This window comes from Mobula birostris, chromosome 11, assembly GCF_030028105.1.
Source record: "Mobula birostris isolate sMobBir1 chromosome 11, sMobBir1.hap1, whole genome shotgun sequence".
Classification (NCBI taxonomy): domain Eukaryota; kingdom Metazoa; phylum Chordata; class Chondrichthyes; order Myliobatiformes; family Myliobatidae; genus Mobula; species Mobula birostris.
The window spans coordinates 79412106-79429560 of record NC_092380.1 but is presented as its reverse complement, the minus strand read 5'-3'; the positions used below and the strand labels follow the sequence as shown (position 1 = coordinate 79429560).

The 17455-nt window shown below is 40.8% G+C and overlaps 1 protein-coding gene across 6 annotated transcripts in view; it reads left to right on the top strand.

The window, feature by feature from the left end:
• Nucleotides 1–17455, top strand: part of LOC140205222 (uncharacterized) — a 103560-nt gene that overhangs the window by 71449 nt on the left and 14656 nt on the right. The window contains exon 3 of one of the 6 annotated variants that reach the window (XM_072272626.1): nt 8206–8529. The exons of the other annotated variants lie outside the window; for them this stretch is intronic. The gene's annotated coding sequence lies outside the window, so the exon portion shown is untranslated. The remainder of the gene's footprint in view (nt 1–8205; nt 8530–17455) is intronic. 6 annotated transcript variants of the gene reach the window in all.

The following is a 17455-nucleotide window of genomic DNA, read 5'->3' as shown; positions in this document are numbered from 1 at the left end:
GCTGCTAAGTTAACAAATTTCACATTACTTGCCGGTGATAATAAACTTGATTCTGATTCTATATTTAAGGAAGGGTATACTTTGAGGCAGAGTGAAGGAGACTCATTAGGTTGATCTCTAGGATGAAGGGGTTGACATTTGAAAAGAAATTGGACTTGTAATCATTGGAGCACAGAAGAATGACAACACAGAAAATGGTAACCTTTTTGAAATTTAAGGTTCTAAGGGTGATTGATAGGGTGAATGGTGAAAGAATATTTCCTCAATTGAAGGTACCTGGAAGTACGAGATTTGCATTCTGAATAAGGAGTCACCCATTAAGTTGGAAATGATGAAGTTCCACCTTCTGACTCTTCTCTAAGGAGTTCTGAGGGCAGAAACATTGATTAAAGATCAGATTTTCACATATACGTCAAAACATACAATGAAATGCATCATTTACCATCCATTCAAGTCAGTGAGGATTGTGTTGGGGTCAGCCACCAAATCTCATAGTTATAGAGTACCATAGCACGTAGACATGCCCTTCAGCCCATCTAATCCATGCCTATTATTCTGCCTGATCCCATCAACCTGCACTTGGACTATAGCCCTCCCACTTTTTTTTTTTGCCTCTCCCCATCCATGTACCTATCTGAACTTCTCTTACATGTTGAAATCAAACCCACATTCACCACTTCCGTCAGCAGCTGACTTCACACTCTCACCACTTCTAAGTGAAGAAGTTCCCCTTAAGCATTTAACCTTTCACCCTAAACCCATGATCTCTAGTTCTAGTCTCACCCGACCTCAGTGGAAAAAGTTTGCATGCATTTACCCAATCTATGAGCCCACAATCTTTTGTACACCTCTATCAAATCTCCCCTCCTATGCTCCAGGGAAATGAAGTCCTAATCTATTCAATGAAATGTGGGGAGGAACTGGAACACCCATAGCAAACCTGGACAGTGACGAGTAGAATGTGCAAACTCCTGACAGACAGAGACAGGAATCGAACCCCAATCGGTGATCAATAAGTCTGTAGAGCCATTGTGCTAAATGCTATGCTACCTTGCGGTTGAATATTTTAAAGACAAGGATTGGCGAATATTGAAGGACAAAAAGGCATTGGCATACGAGAAAGTGGTGTTGAGGCCAAGATCAAACCAGTCACACTCACACCAAATGGCCAGGCCAAGTTGGAGGGACCAGTTAATCTATTTCTGTTCTGTCACTTTGGCTGTTACAAACAGTATTTTCCTACTCAATGTCTGCTGGAAGAGGTTTAGCTGTATTCATGCAGAATAGAATGCTAGGTACCATTCACAGTCCGTTCCTCAGTTCAGACTCTGTACTAAGTTAGAGGCCTCAACTACTCAAAACTTTAAAACCTGATGAATTCCTATGGTGTGCAAAATTTTAATTAATTTTCTCTAAGCTGTTCCTCAATTTGTTCAGAAAACGTTTGATCAGGTAATTGTATAACTAAAAGAGCCTAGGCAAAATGTTTTAGTGGCACTTGGTAAAATGTGTTCCTATGCATAGAGTAGAACACAATTTGTTACAGTGAAACACATTTGTTAATTAAGGAGGTTATCCCCAAAGAATCAGTTGTATTACATTGAAAATTCATAAATAGAATATTCATCATTGGGAAATTAATGTGTTTAAATAACATTTTAAAAGCAAAAATATAAGAAATCCATTGATTTAAAAAAAAAAATGCAAGCTATTGCAGAAGGTTGTTTCCATCTGCAGGCTGCAAGAGAATAACTGAGTAACTTAAGATTTATATTGTGGTAACAAATATTTCACCTCATTTCTATTCTGCCTCAATCTTGTTTTCTAAATACCCTGCATATGCTAGGCTGCTAGATAAAGTGAAATTAGGGGTAAGAGAAAAAGAGACACAGTGCTGTATGCTCATTTAAAAACATTCATGAGAAATGGATTATAACAAGTAAATTATTTTAAATGTGGCCTGGCTCAGCATTCACTCTTGGAATATTTTTGACCCACAGCCGAGTTTAAAAAGCTCTGTTTAATGCTACTTGAATCTTAATTTGCATTTATAATATAAGTAATAGGCTTACCCCCCCTGGCTCATAACCCTGACATAAATATTCTGTTTCTTCACTCTGGTTGCAAACTGTTTACTATCTCAGAAGCTATTGTGAGGTAAAATGTTTTTGATCTCTTTAAAAATAGCAGCCATTTTGTTGTGTGGTTTTAATTTCTATCAGCAGTGTTATAATTTTGCTTTTGGTTAGAAGCAAATAAAGAAAATCCTTTTAGAAGTTGGACTTCCTTTTGACAATTCCTTCTGGCTGTGGCTGGGTAAATTATCACCCTAAGGTTCTCAGTGAGAAATTATTGTGCACAAGAAAAGACACGCTCTTTGGTCATTGCACAGCAGGGCAGAGGAACTTCACCTGCAGCAAATCTCAGTAGCCCCAGGCATCACTGAATCATTATTCCATGTTTTCCTCCAGTGCAGGGCTAAGGCTGAGTTACCCAGAATCAGATTTATTACCACTGACATTTGCCATGAGAATTGTTGTTTTGCGGCAGCGATACCGCGCAAGACATAAAAATTACAAGTTACAAAAATAAATAAATCATGTGGAAAAAGGAAAAGGAATAATGAGGTAGTGTTAATAGTCCATTCAGAAATTGGTGGAGAGGGAAAAACTATTCCTAAATCATTGAATGTGGATATCCAGGCTCCTTCCATGACAAGAGGACATGTCCCAGATGATAAATTTTCACTGTAATACTACTGATTCTTTAGGAGCAATCTCCTTAATTAACAAATAGTGAAAGGTACACCTGTAATTCCAACTCTTAGCTGAGTAGTTCAAGAGTCAAATTTCTAAAATTTTATTCTTGAGCGAGTCTTCTTTATTGACCACAAAGCACTAACCTAACCGGTACCATATGATTGGATTCATTGGCTATATTTTCCTGCTAACAAAAAGTAACTTTAGTTGGAGGACATGTTCTTGTGAATAACAAGTCTGTTAGTATCAAGTTTTAAGAGGTTCATCTGTATTTCTGAACAAAGAATGGTACAGCAGAGATACAGGCCCTTTGAATTAAAATAAGTCTCCTCTTCCTGTATGTGATCCATTCATTTCCTGCACATTCATATGTATGTCTAACAGCTTCTTCAATGCCACTATCATATTTGCTTATGCCTTTACCCTTGGTTCCAGGCACCTGCCACTCTTCCCCCTTTCCTTTCAGTACTGAAGAAGGGTCCATTCCTGAAATGTTGACTTTTTATGATTTGCTGCTCCACTGCAAAGTCTCTTCGAGGGATGCCTACCATGAATAAGTTTAAATCTTCTCTTCGGGAGTTTAATGAGACCCTTTCTCACTGCCCTGCTATGATCTCTGCTGCCTTCCAACTCTCTGATCTATTAACTTCTAGCTATCCTCCTTTCCCTCCCTCGGCTTTTTGTATTCAAGCGTCTTCCCCTGTCCTTTCCAGTACTGAAGAAGGGTCCAATCCTGAAATGTCGACTGTTTGTTCATTTGTTTGGATGCTGCCTGACCTGTTGAGTTCCTCCAGTATTTTGTGTGTGTTGCTTTGGATTTCCAGCATCTGCAGAATCTCATGTATTTATGACATGTCACTCTCTCTGTTTATACAAGAAAGTCTGCCCTCCTTTTAAGCTTCCCCTCCCCCGGCCTCAAATGCATTTCCTCCAGTACTAGACATTTTCACATTTCTACCCTGACGAAAAGATTTTCACTGTTTACCCTGTCTTTACCTTTCATAATTTTATTTTCTTCTATCGTGTCTCCCCTCAGTCTCTAATGCTCCAGAGAGACCAATCTCAGTTTGCCCAATCTCCCTTGCTGCTCGTTCCTTTGAGCCAGGCACTCTTTCCAAAGCCTCCACGCCCTTCCTGTAATGGGGCAACCAGAATTGCACACAATATTCTAAATGTGGCTTAGCTGATAATAGTTGCAACATGATTTGCTTAGTCTCATAATCAATGTCCCAAATAGTGAAGGCAAGCACGCCATGAAGTCCTCTTCTCAGAAGTTCCATTGGTATATGGATTATTAATGCCATGACCAATGAAGGCAATGAATGTATGCCAAACACTTAACACCCTGCCTATTTGCATGGCCACTTTCAGGGAGCTATCAACTTGGATTCCAAGCTCCCTCTGTTTATCAATGCTGTTATGGTTCCTGCCATTAATTGTACGCTTTCCTCTTGCTTTGGGAACATTTCTTTTTACATTATATGTTAATGATTTGGATGATGGAATTGATGGTTTTGTGACCAAGTTTGCAGATGATACAATGATAGGTGGAGGAGCAGGTAGTGTAGAGGAAGCAAGGAGTATGTAGAAGAATGGGAGGATGGGCAAACAAGAGGCTGATGGAATATAATGTAATGAAGTGTATAGTCATGCACTTTGGTCGAAGGAATAAAGTTGCAGACTATTTTCTAAATGGGTAACAAATTCAGAAATCAGAGGTGCAAAGGGACTTGGAGTCCTCGTGTTGGATTCACTGAAGGATAACTTGCAGGTTGAATTGGTAGTAAGGAACACATGCAATGTCAGTATTCATTTTAAGTGGACTATCATGGACTAGAAAGGCAGGATGCAATGCTTGGCTTGATAAGGGATTACAAGTTGTTTTGGGCCCCTTATGTAAGAAAGGATGTGCTGGGTATTTGAGAGGTTCCAGAGGAGGTTCACCACAATGAACCAGGAATGGAAAGTGTTAATGTATGAGGAGCATTTGATGACTCTATCCCTTGAATGAGTTTAGAAGTATGGGGGGAGATCTTCATTGAATCCCGTCAAATATTGAAAGACCTGGGTGGAGTGGACATGGAGAGGATGTTTCTTATAGTGGGATGGGGGGGTCTAGGACTGAAGAGAACAAGCTCAGAATAGAAGGACATCACTATAGAACAGGAATGATGAGAAATCTCTTTACATAGAGGGTAATGACTCTCATTGCTACAGATGGCTGTGAAGGCCAAGTCATTGGTTGTATTTAAAGCAGAAGTTGATAGGTTCTTAATTAGTAAGGGCATCAAAGGTTACAGGGAGAAGGCAGGAGAATGGGCTTAATTTTAAATCAGCCATGATGGAATGGTGGAACAGACTCAATAGGCTGGATGGCGTAATTCTTTTTCTATGTCTTATGGTCTTATTTTAGGTAGACACATGAATGAAACAAAAATGGGGGGAGGAGGTAATGCGTGAGGAAAGGGTCAGGTTGATCTTGCAGTAGGTGAAGGGGCTAGTACAATATTGTGGGGTGAAGGACTTGTACTCTTCTGTGTTCTGTTTGACTTTACAAGTGCAACACCTCTCACTTGTTCAGTTTAAATTCCATCTGTCACTTCTCCATCCATATCTGTAACTGATCTGTATCCCACTGTATCCTTTGACAGCCCTCTCCACTGTCCAGAAATCCACCCATCTTTGTGACACCCACAAACCAACCCATCTATACTTTCACCCAGTCACACACAACGGAGGTCCAGCTCTGATTACTGCAGAACATCACTGATCATGGACCTCTGGGCAAGCCATTCTGAAGATGTAACTCACCTCCTGACTCCCCAAAGCCTGTCCACCATCTACAAAGCTCAGGTCAGGAATGTAATGGAATACTCACCACTCGCCTGGATTAGTGCAGCCCCATCAACACTCAAGAAGCTTGACACCGTCCAGTACAAGGCAGCCCACTTGATTGGTACCCGTTCCACAAACATCCAATCCCTCCACCATCGATGAACAGTTGCAGTAGTGTGTACAGTCTACAAGATGCATTGCAACAACACACCAAAGTTCCAAAGCAGCACCTTCCAGACCCACAACCAATACCATCTAGAAGGACAAGAACAGCAGATACCTGGGAACACCACCACTTGGAAATCCCCCCCTCCAAGTCACTCACTATCCCAACTTGGAAGCATGTCACCATGCCTTCATTGTCACTGGGCCAAAATCATGGAATTCCCTCCCTAATAGCAATGTGGGTGTACCTACACCTCAGGGATTGCAGCAGTTGAAGGCAGCTCATCACCACCTTCTCAAGGGCAACTAGGGATGGGCAATAAATGCTGGCTTAGCTGGCAATGCCCACATCCTGTAAATGAATAAATTTAAACAAAAATTAAAAGTTGAAACTATTACATCATGTAGATCAATAGATCTTAACTTTTTGGATGAGCCTATCGTTAGGGACCTTATTTAATACCTGACTAAATCATTTTAGATAACATCCTCTACCTTACCCTTATCTATCACCTCTTCAAAATAGAAACTTGGTCAGTTCCATAAGACAAAACTTGCCCTGCACAAAACCATGCTGACTGTCCCTAATCAGGCCATGATTTTTGAAATGTGCATAAATCCTCCCCCTAAGAATCCTCTCCAGTCACTTCCTCACCACTGATGTGAGACTAGCCTTACTTGCCTCACTGCCCTCATGTGAAGAAGTTGATCAGATCATTTGAAGTCTGGAGACATTTCATTATTATGTTCTTCAAATGTTCTTCTGTTTCCTTTAAAATAAATTACAGCTTGTTGCATATTTTACACAGCATGTGCAAGAGTAGTGCATTTGAATTGTGTCTTTTCTGTTCTAATGACACTATGGAAGATCTTGGATTGAAATAGTATGATCTTGGATAATGGTTTTAATGAGGTCTGCACTTTAAAATAAAAACTTAACTGTCAGAAATGCACAGCCAGTTGGATAACATCTGTGGGTTGAGATGCAAGTGTTTTTTAAACTAGTTCAGATGTGGAAAAAGGATGAGGTGTCAGAAAGCCAAAAGAGAATGTTTCTGAAACGGTGCAGTGCTTCAGAGTTTCAATCCATAGTAGGGTGCTAGTGCAAAGTCAAGTGAGCAGGGTAAGTGAACAAATCATGGATCAAGAGAGATATTAAAGATGAACAAATTTGTTTCCAGTTTTTTTTTAAAAATGAATACCAATTTTGATCTAAAAAAAAGTTGATGGTTTGTTCAATTTGGAAGGTTATACAGTGCCTAATTAAAAAGGAGGTACTTTTCCTTGTAAAGAAATCACTGTGCCTCATTGAACAGAATTAAATGAATAGCAGGAAACTTGGAGTCATATTTGTGAAATGAACATTACTATGCCGCAAGCATTATGAACAGCAGATGGAAAACATTAAATTAGGACTGCTTCACCTGAAAAGAATGTTTGAAATTTTGGATGCTGGGAAAGCAGAAAGTGAAATGCTAGGTGGTGCATTCTGTTCTGCTTGCATTAGAAGATTGTTTAGGTGAGGGATGGCAATTGAGCAGATTAGGATATTGAAATAGCATCTGTCCTTTCAGAATAGTGAAGACAGATGTTGGCATCAGAGTAGTCATGGCATCTTTAAATGTGGAAACTGGTGGGATGGAACATGTGCACAAGGTGGATGGGTAAGGGATTCATGGATGGAAGAGAGGACAAAATTTGAAATCCAGGAAATGGAACAAAAGACATTTAAAGGCTGCAGCAACCACCATAGAGGGAATACTGGATTTGAAAAAAGACATGTTGGAAACACTGGTATAGAAGGTGGCATCATCAGAGTAAAAGTGATGAAGTCAGGAAGAATCATTCAGGCTAGGTGGTTATAGTGGATAGATGGAGTCCCTTTTTTTGGCTTCTAAGAGGGGAAAAATCCCTTCTCAACAAATTTATCTGTCAATTGTCTCCCTATTTACCATGATCCAGACTCCCAATGTATCTTCTTGTATCAAAATGGCCATTTTTTGTTGTCATCTTGATGACAATTACAGTGGATTCAGGTTAACTGGGACACTTCAGGACCGTGCATTTTGGCCCAGTTAAAAGGCTGCACCAATTCACTGAAGTTTCATGGGAATAGTTGAAAGGGTATAAAAAAAGATAGACTACCATTTAACTGAGTAACAAATTAAGTATCTTAAATGAAATACAGAATAAATTAGAACACTATCAAGCCTACTACAGTACTATAAAACTGTATTAGTTCCTAATAGTTACCGACAGAGGAATTAAAGCGGTGTACAGTGCCATTTTTTTTTTGGTTTGACAGTAAATGAACGAAATCAGTGCAGACACCTAGTGCAGATAATGGGCTGCCTTCAGACAATGCTATTGATGATTGCATCCTCCAAGTCTTCATTTTAATTGTAACATTCAAGATGATTATCAATACTTTCAAATTTCCTTACAGGATCTTGCGATCACTATAGAAACGACCAAGACAATCATTTACATCTTTTTGTGGACCACACACTGTCAAGCACCACACAAGTCCAAGCAACAACACAACAGCGATATGCAATAAGTCCAGCTCGATCGCTATATCCCTGCATTATTTGATGTTCTTCGTATCCAGCAGTGACTTACAATTATAAAAAAAGACGTACAAGGTGAACAAGTACACCCGTTGCATCTGCAATTGACCTGTTGTGACATAGGCAAATTGGAACAGATCCAGATCACCTGTTGGTCAGAGTGCTTCATGACCAACATCTCAAAGTACTTCACAGTGAATGTAAGTTGTACTGGATGATAGTTATTGAGGAAGGTTACCATGTTCTTCTTGGGCACAGGTATTATTGAAGCCTGCTTGAAGTAGGCAGGTACCTCAGACTGCTGAAATAATCGTTCCTGCCAGTGCTACCAAAGACAAAGGTTGCTGCCACAGACAGGTTGGCAAGGACTTGATTAAATAGCTTTATAACCCATTGGTCATTATGTCCTTCAGGATTCAGCCAGGCTGGTCAATAGCAGTGCAACCAAGCCACTCCTGATGATGAATGTTGAAGTTCTATCCTGATTACATCCTATGCCTGAACTACTTTGAATCTTCCAAGTGTTGTTCCATGTGGAAGAGCAACAGTTCATCAACCGAGGAAGGCAGCCAGTAATCAAGAGGAGCTTTGCTTATTCATATTTCATTGCATGAGACTACATGGGGTTTGGAGCCTGGAGTCCATCTATTCTGCTCCTGCTTCCTGGCATTCAGTCTTGATGACAAACCTAAAATGCAGCACTTTGTCTTTTGAATGCCCGGAGGATCTTCGTCCACTGCATTTCCCTTGTTGACATTTTTTTTGTTAAACCATGGTGCAGCATTTTCATTTTTGTCCTCAGGCACCATCCCCAAATCTACAGGTTTTTGGAAAGTAATATTTATGTCTCCTCAATTTCCTCCCTCAAATCCCTCAGCAAACCACAATACATTCCATCTGGATTAGGCACGTCATCCAAGTACAGCTAGTCATTCCAGTACCTTCTTGTCAGAATTCAATTCCATCTAGTATCCCCAACAATGTAATCCTTTGTGGGGAATCCAATTCTTCTTCCTAAGTAAAGTCCAATGCAATTACTCAGTTACATCAGTTATGCTTTGACCTGAATGCATTGATCTCCTTTCTGGTCCCTGCTCAGAGACTCTGCTCTAGTTTGACTTCCTTTTAATGTCTCGTGGCCAAAAATTAAAATCTGGTTTTCCTTTTATATTTGCTAGAAGTCTTTTCTCATACTCTTTATTTGTACATTTTGCTCCTCCTTGCCTGTGTGTCAATCTATCATCTTCAGTATAGCCTTTTTCTGCTTTATTCTACAGTCAATCTGTTTATTAAGAGCTCTGGTTTTAATTGTCCGGACAATTGACCATAACACATAGGAACAAAATTGGGTCATTCAGCCATTGAGTCCATCATTTGATCCTAGCTGATTTACTTATTCCTGTATATTGGTCATATGAACCTGCTCTCTTATCACCTTTATTGGTCTCTAATGCAAAGCACTGGTTTTAGTCTGGCATACACATTGATGGTTCTCTCTCCATCCATGCTTTTCTGTCTATTCAAATGGCCATCCACTTGTTCTTCTGAACCCCTTTTAGCTGCGGCAAATCCAACCCCCAGTACATATGTCCAGGAAACTTTCAACCTTCCTATTGCTCGACTGTGACTCGTTTGTCCTTCAAGTTGAGAACTTCTGAGCTTGAGCTCAGTCTATTAAAGGCACTTTCTAGAGACATGGTTAAAAAGAGTAGTATCCTGAAGTACTCTTATGATGCAGGAAGTTCAGGCAGAAGTTTCAGCTCTTGTTTGTGATCAGTGAAATTTGTTTCATCTTTAATTTTACAATGGCAGCAGACTCAAAGCTTTTCTCCCCTCATTTATTTACTAATATTTATGTTGACTATTTCTACATATGAAATAAACATTCTTAATGTCATATAATCCTAAATCATGGTGTCAGATAAAGAGGATCATAATTAGAATAATTTGGGTTTGTATTTAGTTACTAAGAAGGTTCAGTTCATCTTGTGTCTGGTTTTAGAATACAATCCAATCACAACACATCTATAACCATAAGTAGCTGTAATCACCAACTTAATGCCATGTTCTAGCCGGCCAATGAATAAAGAGAATCTGTTCAGTACATCCACTTTTATTTTTGTTTTCTATGCCATAGTTGCTTCTTTGTGAATTTGTTCACTCTGTATTAAAATTCTAGTGAATGGGAGGGGAATAAGAAAGAATTAAAAGTGGTTTCGGTCATGCTAGAACAGTGGATTCCAGTTAATGGGGGCATCGGTTAATCAGAACAGCTGCTTACTTGGGACAACTCTGAGAGAACAAATACTAATTGAGAAAATAGGTGTGATCCCTTCATTTATTTGGGACACTATGCCACTTAATTAGAACATGAGACTGTTGCCGAACAGTTTCTAACTAGCGTTAGACTCATACATGTTGTGTGGCCATTAGACAGTACACCATGCTTAGAGCAAATAGTGTCGCTTGTATGATTGTGTTCAAAAAGCAGTGATTTTTGTCACTGACAGTTGGCAAGTAATAAACAGTAAGATAATTAAAAACCATTTTGCTCACTGCGCTTTCAAGCATTCAGGCTTGGAGATGCCAGAAACAGCTGGGAGTGAAAATGAAATAATTTCTTTACTTCAACAAGTTAAGAACTACAAAGAGTTTGAGGGTATAGACAATCATCTTCAGTGATATCTTTGGTCTCCGCCAGACACTCAGCTTTCACCCATGGATCCAAGTAACCGTTTGCATGCGACAGCGGCCACACCCCGATACACCACTTTGACAGGCAGGCTAAACCAAGTGAGGGTAATTGGTGGGTCTCATATCCTGGTGAAGTAGGGCCATTCCTGCCCTAGCACGCTAAGTCAACTCTGGCAGATTGGACGAATGAGATCTACTGTGAGATCCAATATCCAGGTAGGCAGTTCTGCTATGCTCTGTGGAGAGCAAAGGGCATGACAAGGCACAGAAGCAGTCATGGTCATCCACTGCAGCTAAGGAATGCCCCAGTTATGAAGACTACTCGTACCACTGGATCCAGACTACTGAGGTTGAGAGAGTGGGACTGTCCCAACGCAAAGGCTTTTCTGCTCTAAAAATTCTCCCACACAGTTTCCTGTCATTGGCGGATAAGATGGACAACTACCAGTAGTATTGCGAGTGTTCTGATTTGTTATGTATTTCATTTCAGAACATAAATTGTTGATCAGTTAAACAATAGTTTCTTTTTTTTAAAGTATATTTTAAACTATTTCTGTGAAACTTCAGCTAATTGGGCCAAAATGCAGTGGTCCTGAACTGTCCCAATTAAATGGAATGCACTGTACATACTTTGATAATAAATTTACTTTGCCTTTGACGATCAAGGAACACAGTCCTTGTCAAACCAGAGTCGTGCTTCAGAGTGAGGAGATTATAGCAATCTACAAATTCCTGGTCAACATATCCCATATACTGTACTACCATTACTAGCAAGTTAGGGCATCTGCCTGTTTTGATGATGAGTGCAGAATGCATTCTTGGAAATGCCAGCTGAAAGAAACAGCAATGCAACATAGAACAGTAGAGCAAAGGACAGACCCTTTGGCCCATGATGTTGTGATAAACTAGTTAAACCAATGACTCCAAATTAATCTGATCATCCTTTCTATCAAATGATTATATCCCTGCCTTCACTGTATGTTGATGTGCCTATCCAAGAGACTCTCAAACATTCCTATGTATTACCAGCCCTAGCAGTGCATTCTAGGCCCTTACAATAATGTGTTTTTAAAAAAACACAAACTTGTCTTTCTCATCTCCTTTGCTATCCGCCAACCCCCAACTTCACCTTAAACATATGCCCTCTAGTACTATACATTTCAGTTCATGGAAAAATGATATTAGCTATCTATTCTATCAGTGTGTCACGTAATTTTATAAACTTCTATCAAATCTCCCCTCTGCCTCTGCCACCCCAGAGAAAATAGCCCCAGCTTGTCCAATCTCTCCTCATAGCACCTGTACTTCAAACCTGTGTTAAATGGTAACAGAAGTATGCTGTAGACAAGACTAATTAATCTCACAATCAGATCAAAACTCTGCAGTCTATAAGATATGGGAACAGAATTAGACCATTCATCGCATTTGGGTTTGCTCCTACTAGTTGTGGTTGTGAACGGTGATTAAACGTCAGATGGGAGGGGGAGCATGGAAAACTCATCATCAATGATGGTAGGGCCCAGCATGTGAATGGTAAAGAAAAAGCAGGCATTCACACTCGTGTTCAACCAGTTGTGCGGAATAGGTGATCCATTTTGGCTTCCTCATAAGATCCCTATTATCACTGAAGTCCGTCTCAAGCCCAACTCATTCATTTTACTTGATATGGAGAAGCAGCTGTTAGATCTGAATACAGCAAATGTTGTGGGCTAGACAATATCTCAGCTGTGCACCACAATTAGTTATACATCTACTCATTCTGTTACAGTTTAGTTAAGTCACTGGCATCTAACTGACAATATAGCAAATAACCCAGATTTTCCCTGCTCATGGAAAGCAGCAAACCATGTAATTATCATCCATTCTGATTTCAAATCAACAGGAAATTGATGAAAACTATCGTTGACAGCGTTACCAAGCAGCACTTGTTCATAAATACTCAGTGATGTCAGTTTTAGGTTTTTCAAGGACCATGAGTCTCCAGACCTCATCACAGCTTTGGTCCAAACGTGAATCAAGGACAAGCCAGTGTTTAATCCCAGGTGCCCGGGAGGAGAAGATGGCGATGCAACTTCTCCGGTGAATGATATCTGTAATCTGTCATATGGGGTACTGTGCACAGTTCTGATTTGATGGAGACAGACGTGAGAGTACGGAGGAACATCTGGAGAAACTTCTGAAATGCCCACTTCGCTGCCGCTGTTACTGTGTGGTCTGGATCCTCCGGGGCAGAAGGCCCTGAATCCTCGGCTTTGCTTGTTTCGGCAGCCGGGGCTAGGTTGAAGGTGCTCGGGAGGCAGTATCGGAGGGGCTGGTCGGAGGCTCAAAGTTTTCAGATGGACGGACTCAGTGTCGGCTGTGGTCGGCTGCTTCCAAGACATCAGCAGTTGTTGGTGCCTGGAGGTTTATGGCAGGGAGTTTCTCCCTTTTGCCACCTGCTATCGGGGACCCAGGAGTCGATCGGGACTTGAGACTTTTTTTTTACCGTGCTCATGGTCTGTTCTTTATCAAATTATGGTATTGCTTTGCACTGCTGTAACTATGTTATAATTATGTGGTTCTGTCAGTGTTAGTCTTTGGTTTGTCCTGTTTTTCTGTGATATCACTCTGGAGGGACATTGTATCGTTTCTTAATGTATGTAAATGACAATAAACAAGGACTGAGTGTTCTCATAATCTAAAAAAACTGAAGTCAATGGGCATCAAAGGGAAATCACGCTAGTGATTAGAGTCATAACCTTGTGCAAGGGAAGGTATTTGTATTGCAAGAGATCATTCCTTCTCGCACCTGTATATCACTGTGAGACTCTTCAGAATGGTGTCCAAGGGCCAACTATCTTCAGCTCCTTCATCATTGAACATTCTTCCAATGTAAGGTCAGAAATAGGGGTTTAGAGATGATGGTGCAATGTTCAATTCCCTTCAGCTCTCCTCTGTAAGTGAAGAAGACGATGCTTGCTCACACATAGACAATAGTTGGGGATTTCTGATAAGTAATGAGTAACATTTGTGTCTCCAGCGTGCCAGACAATGATCATCTAACATAAAATTAGGTTTAGCCATCTGTCCTTAATGCTCAATGATATTATCAAGGTTCAAACAGGTTAGCTGGAAGCCATTTCCATTGGAGGAGGAGTCAAAAAGCAGAGATGCAAAATGAAGGATGATTAACAAATAAATCACAAAATGACATGGTGAGAAGCTCTCTATCAACTTGTTTGGGTATCCAAAGCTCTTCAGGATGGGCAGTGGTGGTAGATTCAGTGATGGTGTTCAAAAGAGAATTGGACCAAGACTTGTATGGAAGTAATTAGTATAGATTATGAGGACACACAGTCCTCTTTTATCAGCATTTAGTAATGCATGCATTAAGAAATGATACAACGTTCCTCCAGAATGATATCACAGAGACAAACAAGACTGAGAAACTGACAAAGACCACATAATTATAACATATAGCTACAACAGTGCAAAGCAATACCATAATTTGATAAGAACAGACCATGGGCACGGTAAAAAAAGTCTCAAAGTCTCTCAAAAGTCCCATCATCTCACGCAGATGGAAGAAGAAAGAAAAACCCTCCCTGCCATGAGCTTCCAGTGCCGCAAACTTGCCGATGCAGCACCCTGGAAGCACCCAACCACAGCCGACTCTTGAGTCTGTCCAAAAACTTCGAGCCTCTGACACCGAGCACCATCTCTGCTGAACACTTTGACCCCGGCCCCGGCAATAGACAAAGCTGAGGATTTGGGGCCTTCCCCTCTGGAGATTCTCGATCGCACAATAGCAGCGGCAGTGAAGCGGACATTTCAGAAGTTTCTCCAGATGTTCCTCCGTGCTTCTCACGTCTGCCTCCATCAAATCAGGATTGTGCACGGCATCCTACTTACAAATACGATATCATTTCGGAGTGGCCGCGCATGCTGCATCGCGCCGCCATCTTCTCCTCCCCTCCCTTTGACAGGGCTATGAGGAAGTGCAACCATCTGAACTATACTTGTACGGACATGATGAGGGAAGTTCAGCCAATTCCATGCTATGAGTTTTCTCAGATTCTTTCCTGTTTATATAAATGATTCCTTCCCAAGATTATACATGGGCTGGAAATGTGTGATTTCCTTTAGGATTTATAACCATTGTCTATTCTCTACTCACCCATCCCTTTCTCTGTCTTACTCTCATTTTCTCTCTGCTGCTGTTGCACATAATCTATACATTACTAAACTTTTCATTCTGTTTATCTGTTTGTGCCCTCAAATTAGCCCAAACGGTGCATTAAAGGGGCACCTTTTTTGACTAAATGGACTTAAAATGCGCTAACTTACAGAATGCAGTCAAAGGTCAGGGTTATATTCATAGTTATATTCGTATAAAATTGTTCATTCGTCAACAGGCCCTGCTTTCCACACCCGATTCCAGCTTTCATGGAAACCACGACGTGACACTGCGTTCAGCAGCACCTCACGATGCTCACAGCAGCGACACCAACCGCAGAAAAAGGGCAGAGAGGCTCTATTTTGAGCGGTCACATCCTGCTAATCATAATCAGCATGTGCAGGATTGGGACAGATCAAACTGCGACCCAACAATAAGAGATAATTAAATACTTTGAAACACCCATCAAACCCTTTGCTGCAGTCAAAGGACAGCGGTGACTATATCCTGTCTATTTAGGAGAGTGTCAACCACATCATCAAGAGAAATCAGCATCCTGGAGCTTTGGTGTTAACTGCTTCGTATCTTCTATCCAGCATTAAGGTAAAAAACAAAATATAGTCAGCCTAATTATGCCACGAGGAAAGAGAAGGGAGACATTATGGTCAAGAGATTACACCAAACGTCATTGGGAAGTGGCAAGGAGAGGGAGGGAACAAGAATCGGATGAGGCCAGGGCAGCACAACTCCAGGATCAAAGAGTCAGGACAAAAAAGATGAGAGAAGAAGAAACAGAGGAGGAGAGGCATGCATGTCTCAAAAATGACAACAATAGGCACAGAAGGAGGAGAGAACAAGAATCGGATCAGGCCAGGGCTGCACGAGTCCAGGATCAGAGAGAAAGAACAAGTGGTAGAAGAGATGAAGAGACGAAGGATGAAAGGGCTGCTTATCTCCTGAATGACAACAACTGGCATAGAAGGAAGAGAGAGGAAGAGATAAAGGTGCTGAGGAATGCACATCTCCAGGATCAGAGACAAAGAACAAACAGCAAAAGAGATGAAGAGACGGGGGATGAAAGGGCTGCACGTCTCCAGAATGACAAAAACAGTCACAGAAGGAGAAGAGAGGAAGAGAAGGAGCTAACGACACTCATTTTCCAACAGAATTCATTGATTCGGTTGAACTCTCTGGATTGCCACCACATAAACTGGAATTGAAGAGGGGATCTCCCATCATTTCAATGAGGAACTTGGATCCACCAAGGCTTTGCAATAGAACATAAATGACGGTGGAAGAACTGCACGACAATCTCATTGCAGCAAAGATAAACATTGGTGCGTTCAAAAATGACATTGTCATAATCCCAAGAATTACTGTCAGTTTATCAGAAAGAGAAGATGTCCCTCTTCAGCAGAGCCAGTTCCCAATACAGCCATGCTTTGCTATGACTATACATAAGGCGCAAGGCCAAACCATGGACAATGTGTTGATTTATCTGGAGAAACCGGTATTCCAGCATGGTCAGCTGTATGTGCCTTTAAGCCAGGTGAAAAGAAATGAAAATGTTAAAGTATTCTTGAAGGGTGGCAGATCAACCAGAAATGTTGTCATCAAAAGTGTCCTTCGTTAAATGAGGAGGAGCTATATTTGTCTTGCTACGCGTCAAAAACTGAGTTTTTCTTCTTTAATTTCCAAAGCAAAGTGATAGCAATAGCATTCAGGGAAATTTAATGTTCATTCTGGTCACATCAGACTGCACTACCTTTCTCTGAAAGGGTGCCCCAATGGGTCACCCAGTTGTCTAGTTGTGTATAAAATCAATTGAAGTTTAACAAACCAGTTAAAGTTGCTACTTGAATTCCAGCATACCTTCGTTTCTTAACTCATTATTTTGAAGTATCTGTCACTGCCAAGGCATGAATGCACCTAACCTGCAGCTGCCATTTTGAATTGCTGAGGAGAAGTTAGCAAGGTCATTTTCATAGGAAAGCCAAGAGCCGTCCACATCGGTGTGAGACTTAAGTCTTGTTTGGACCAGACAAATTTCCTAAGGGAAATTAGTGAACAAGAAACTGAAAGCTTCATGGTAACTTTTACTGAAATCAACTTTCATTTTCAGATTTTAAATCTGAATCTGCCATAGTGGAATTGGAATTTTCAATTTCTGGATTATTGGTTGAGGAGCTAATAGTTGAGAAAATGTAGTGGGAATGCAAATAGGATTGATTTAAATGGGTAATTTAAGGGGCTGTAGACACATTGGCCATAGGGCC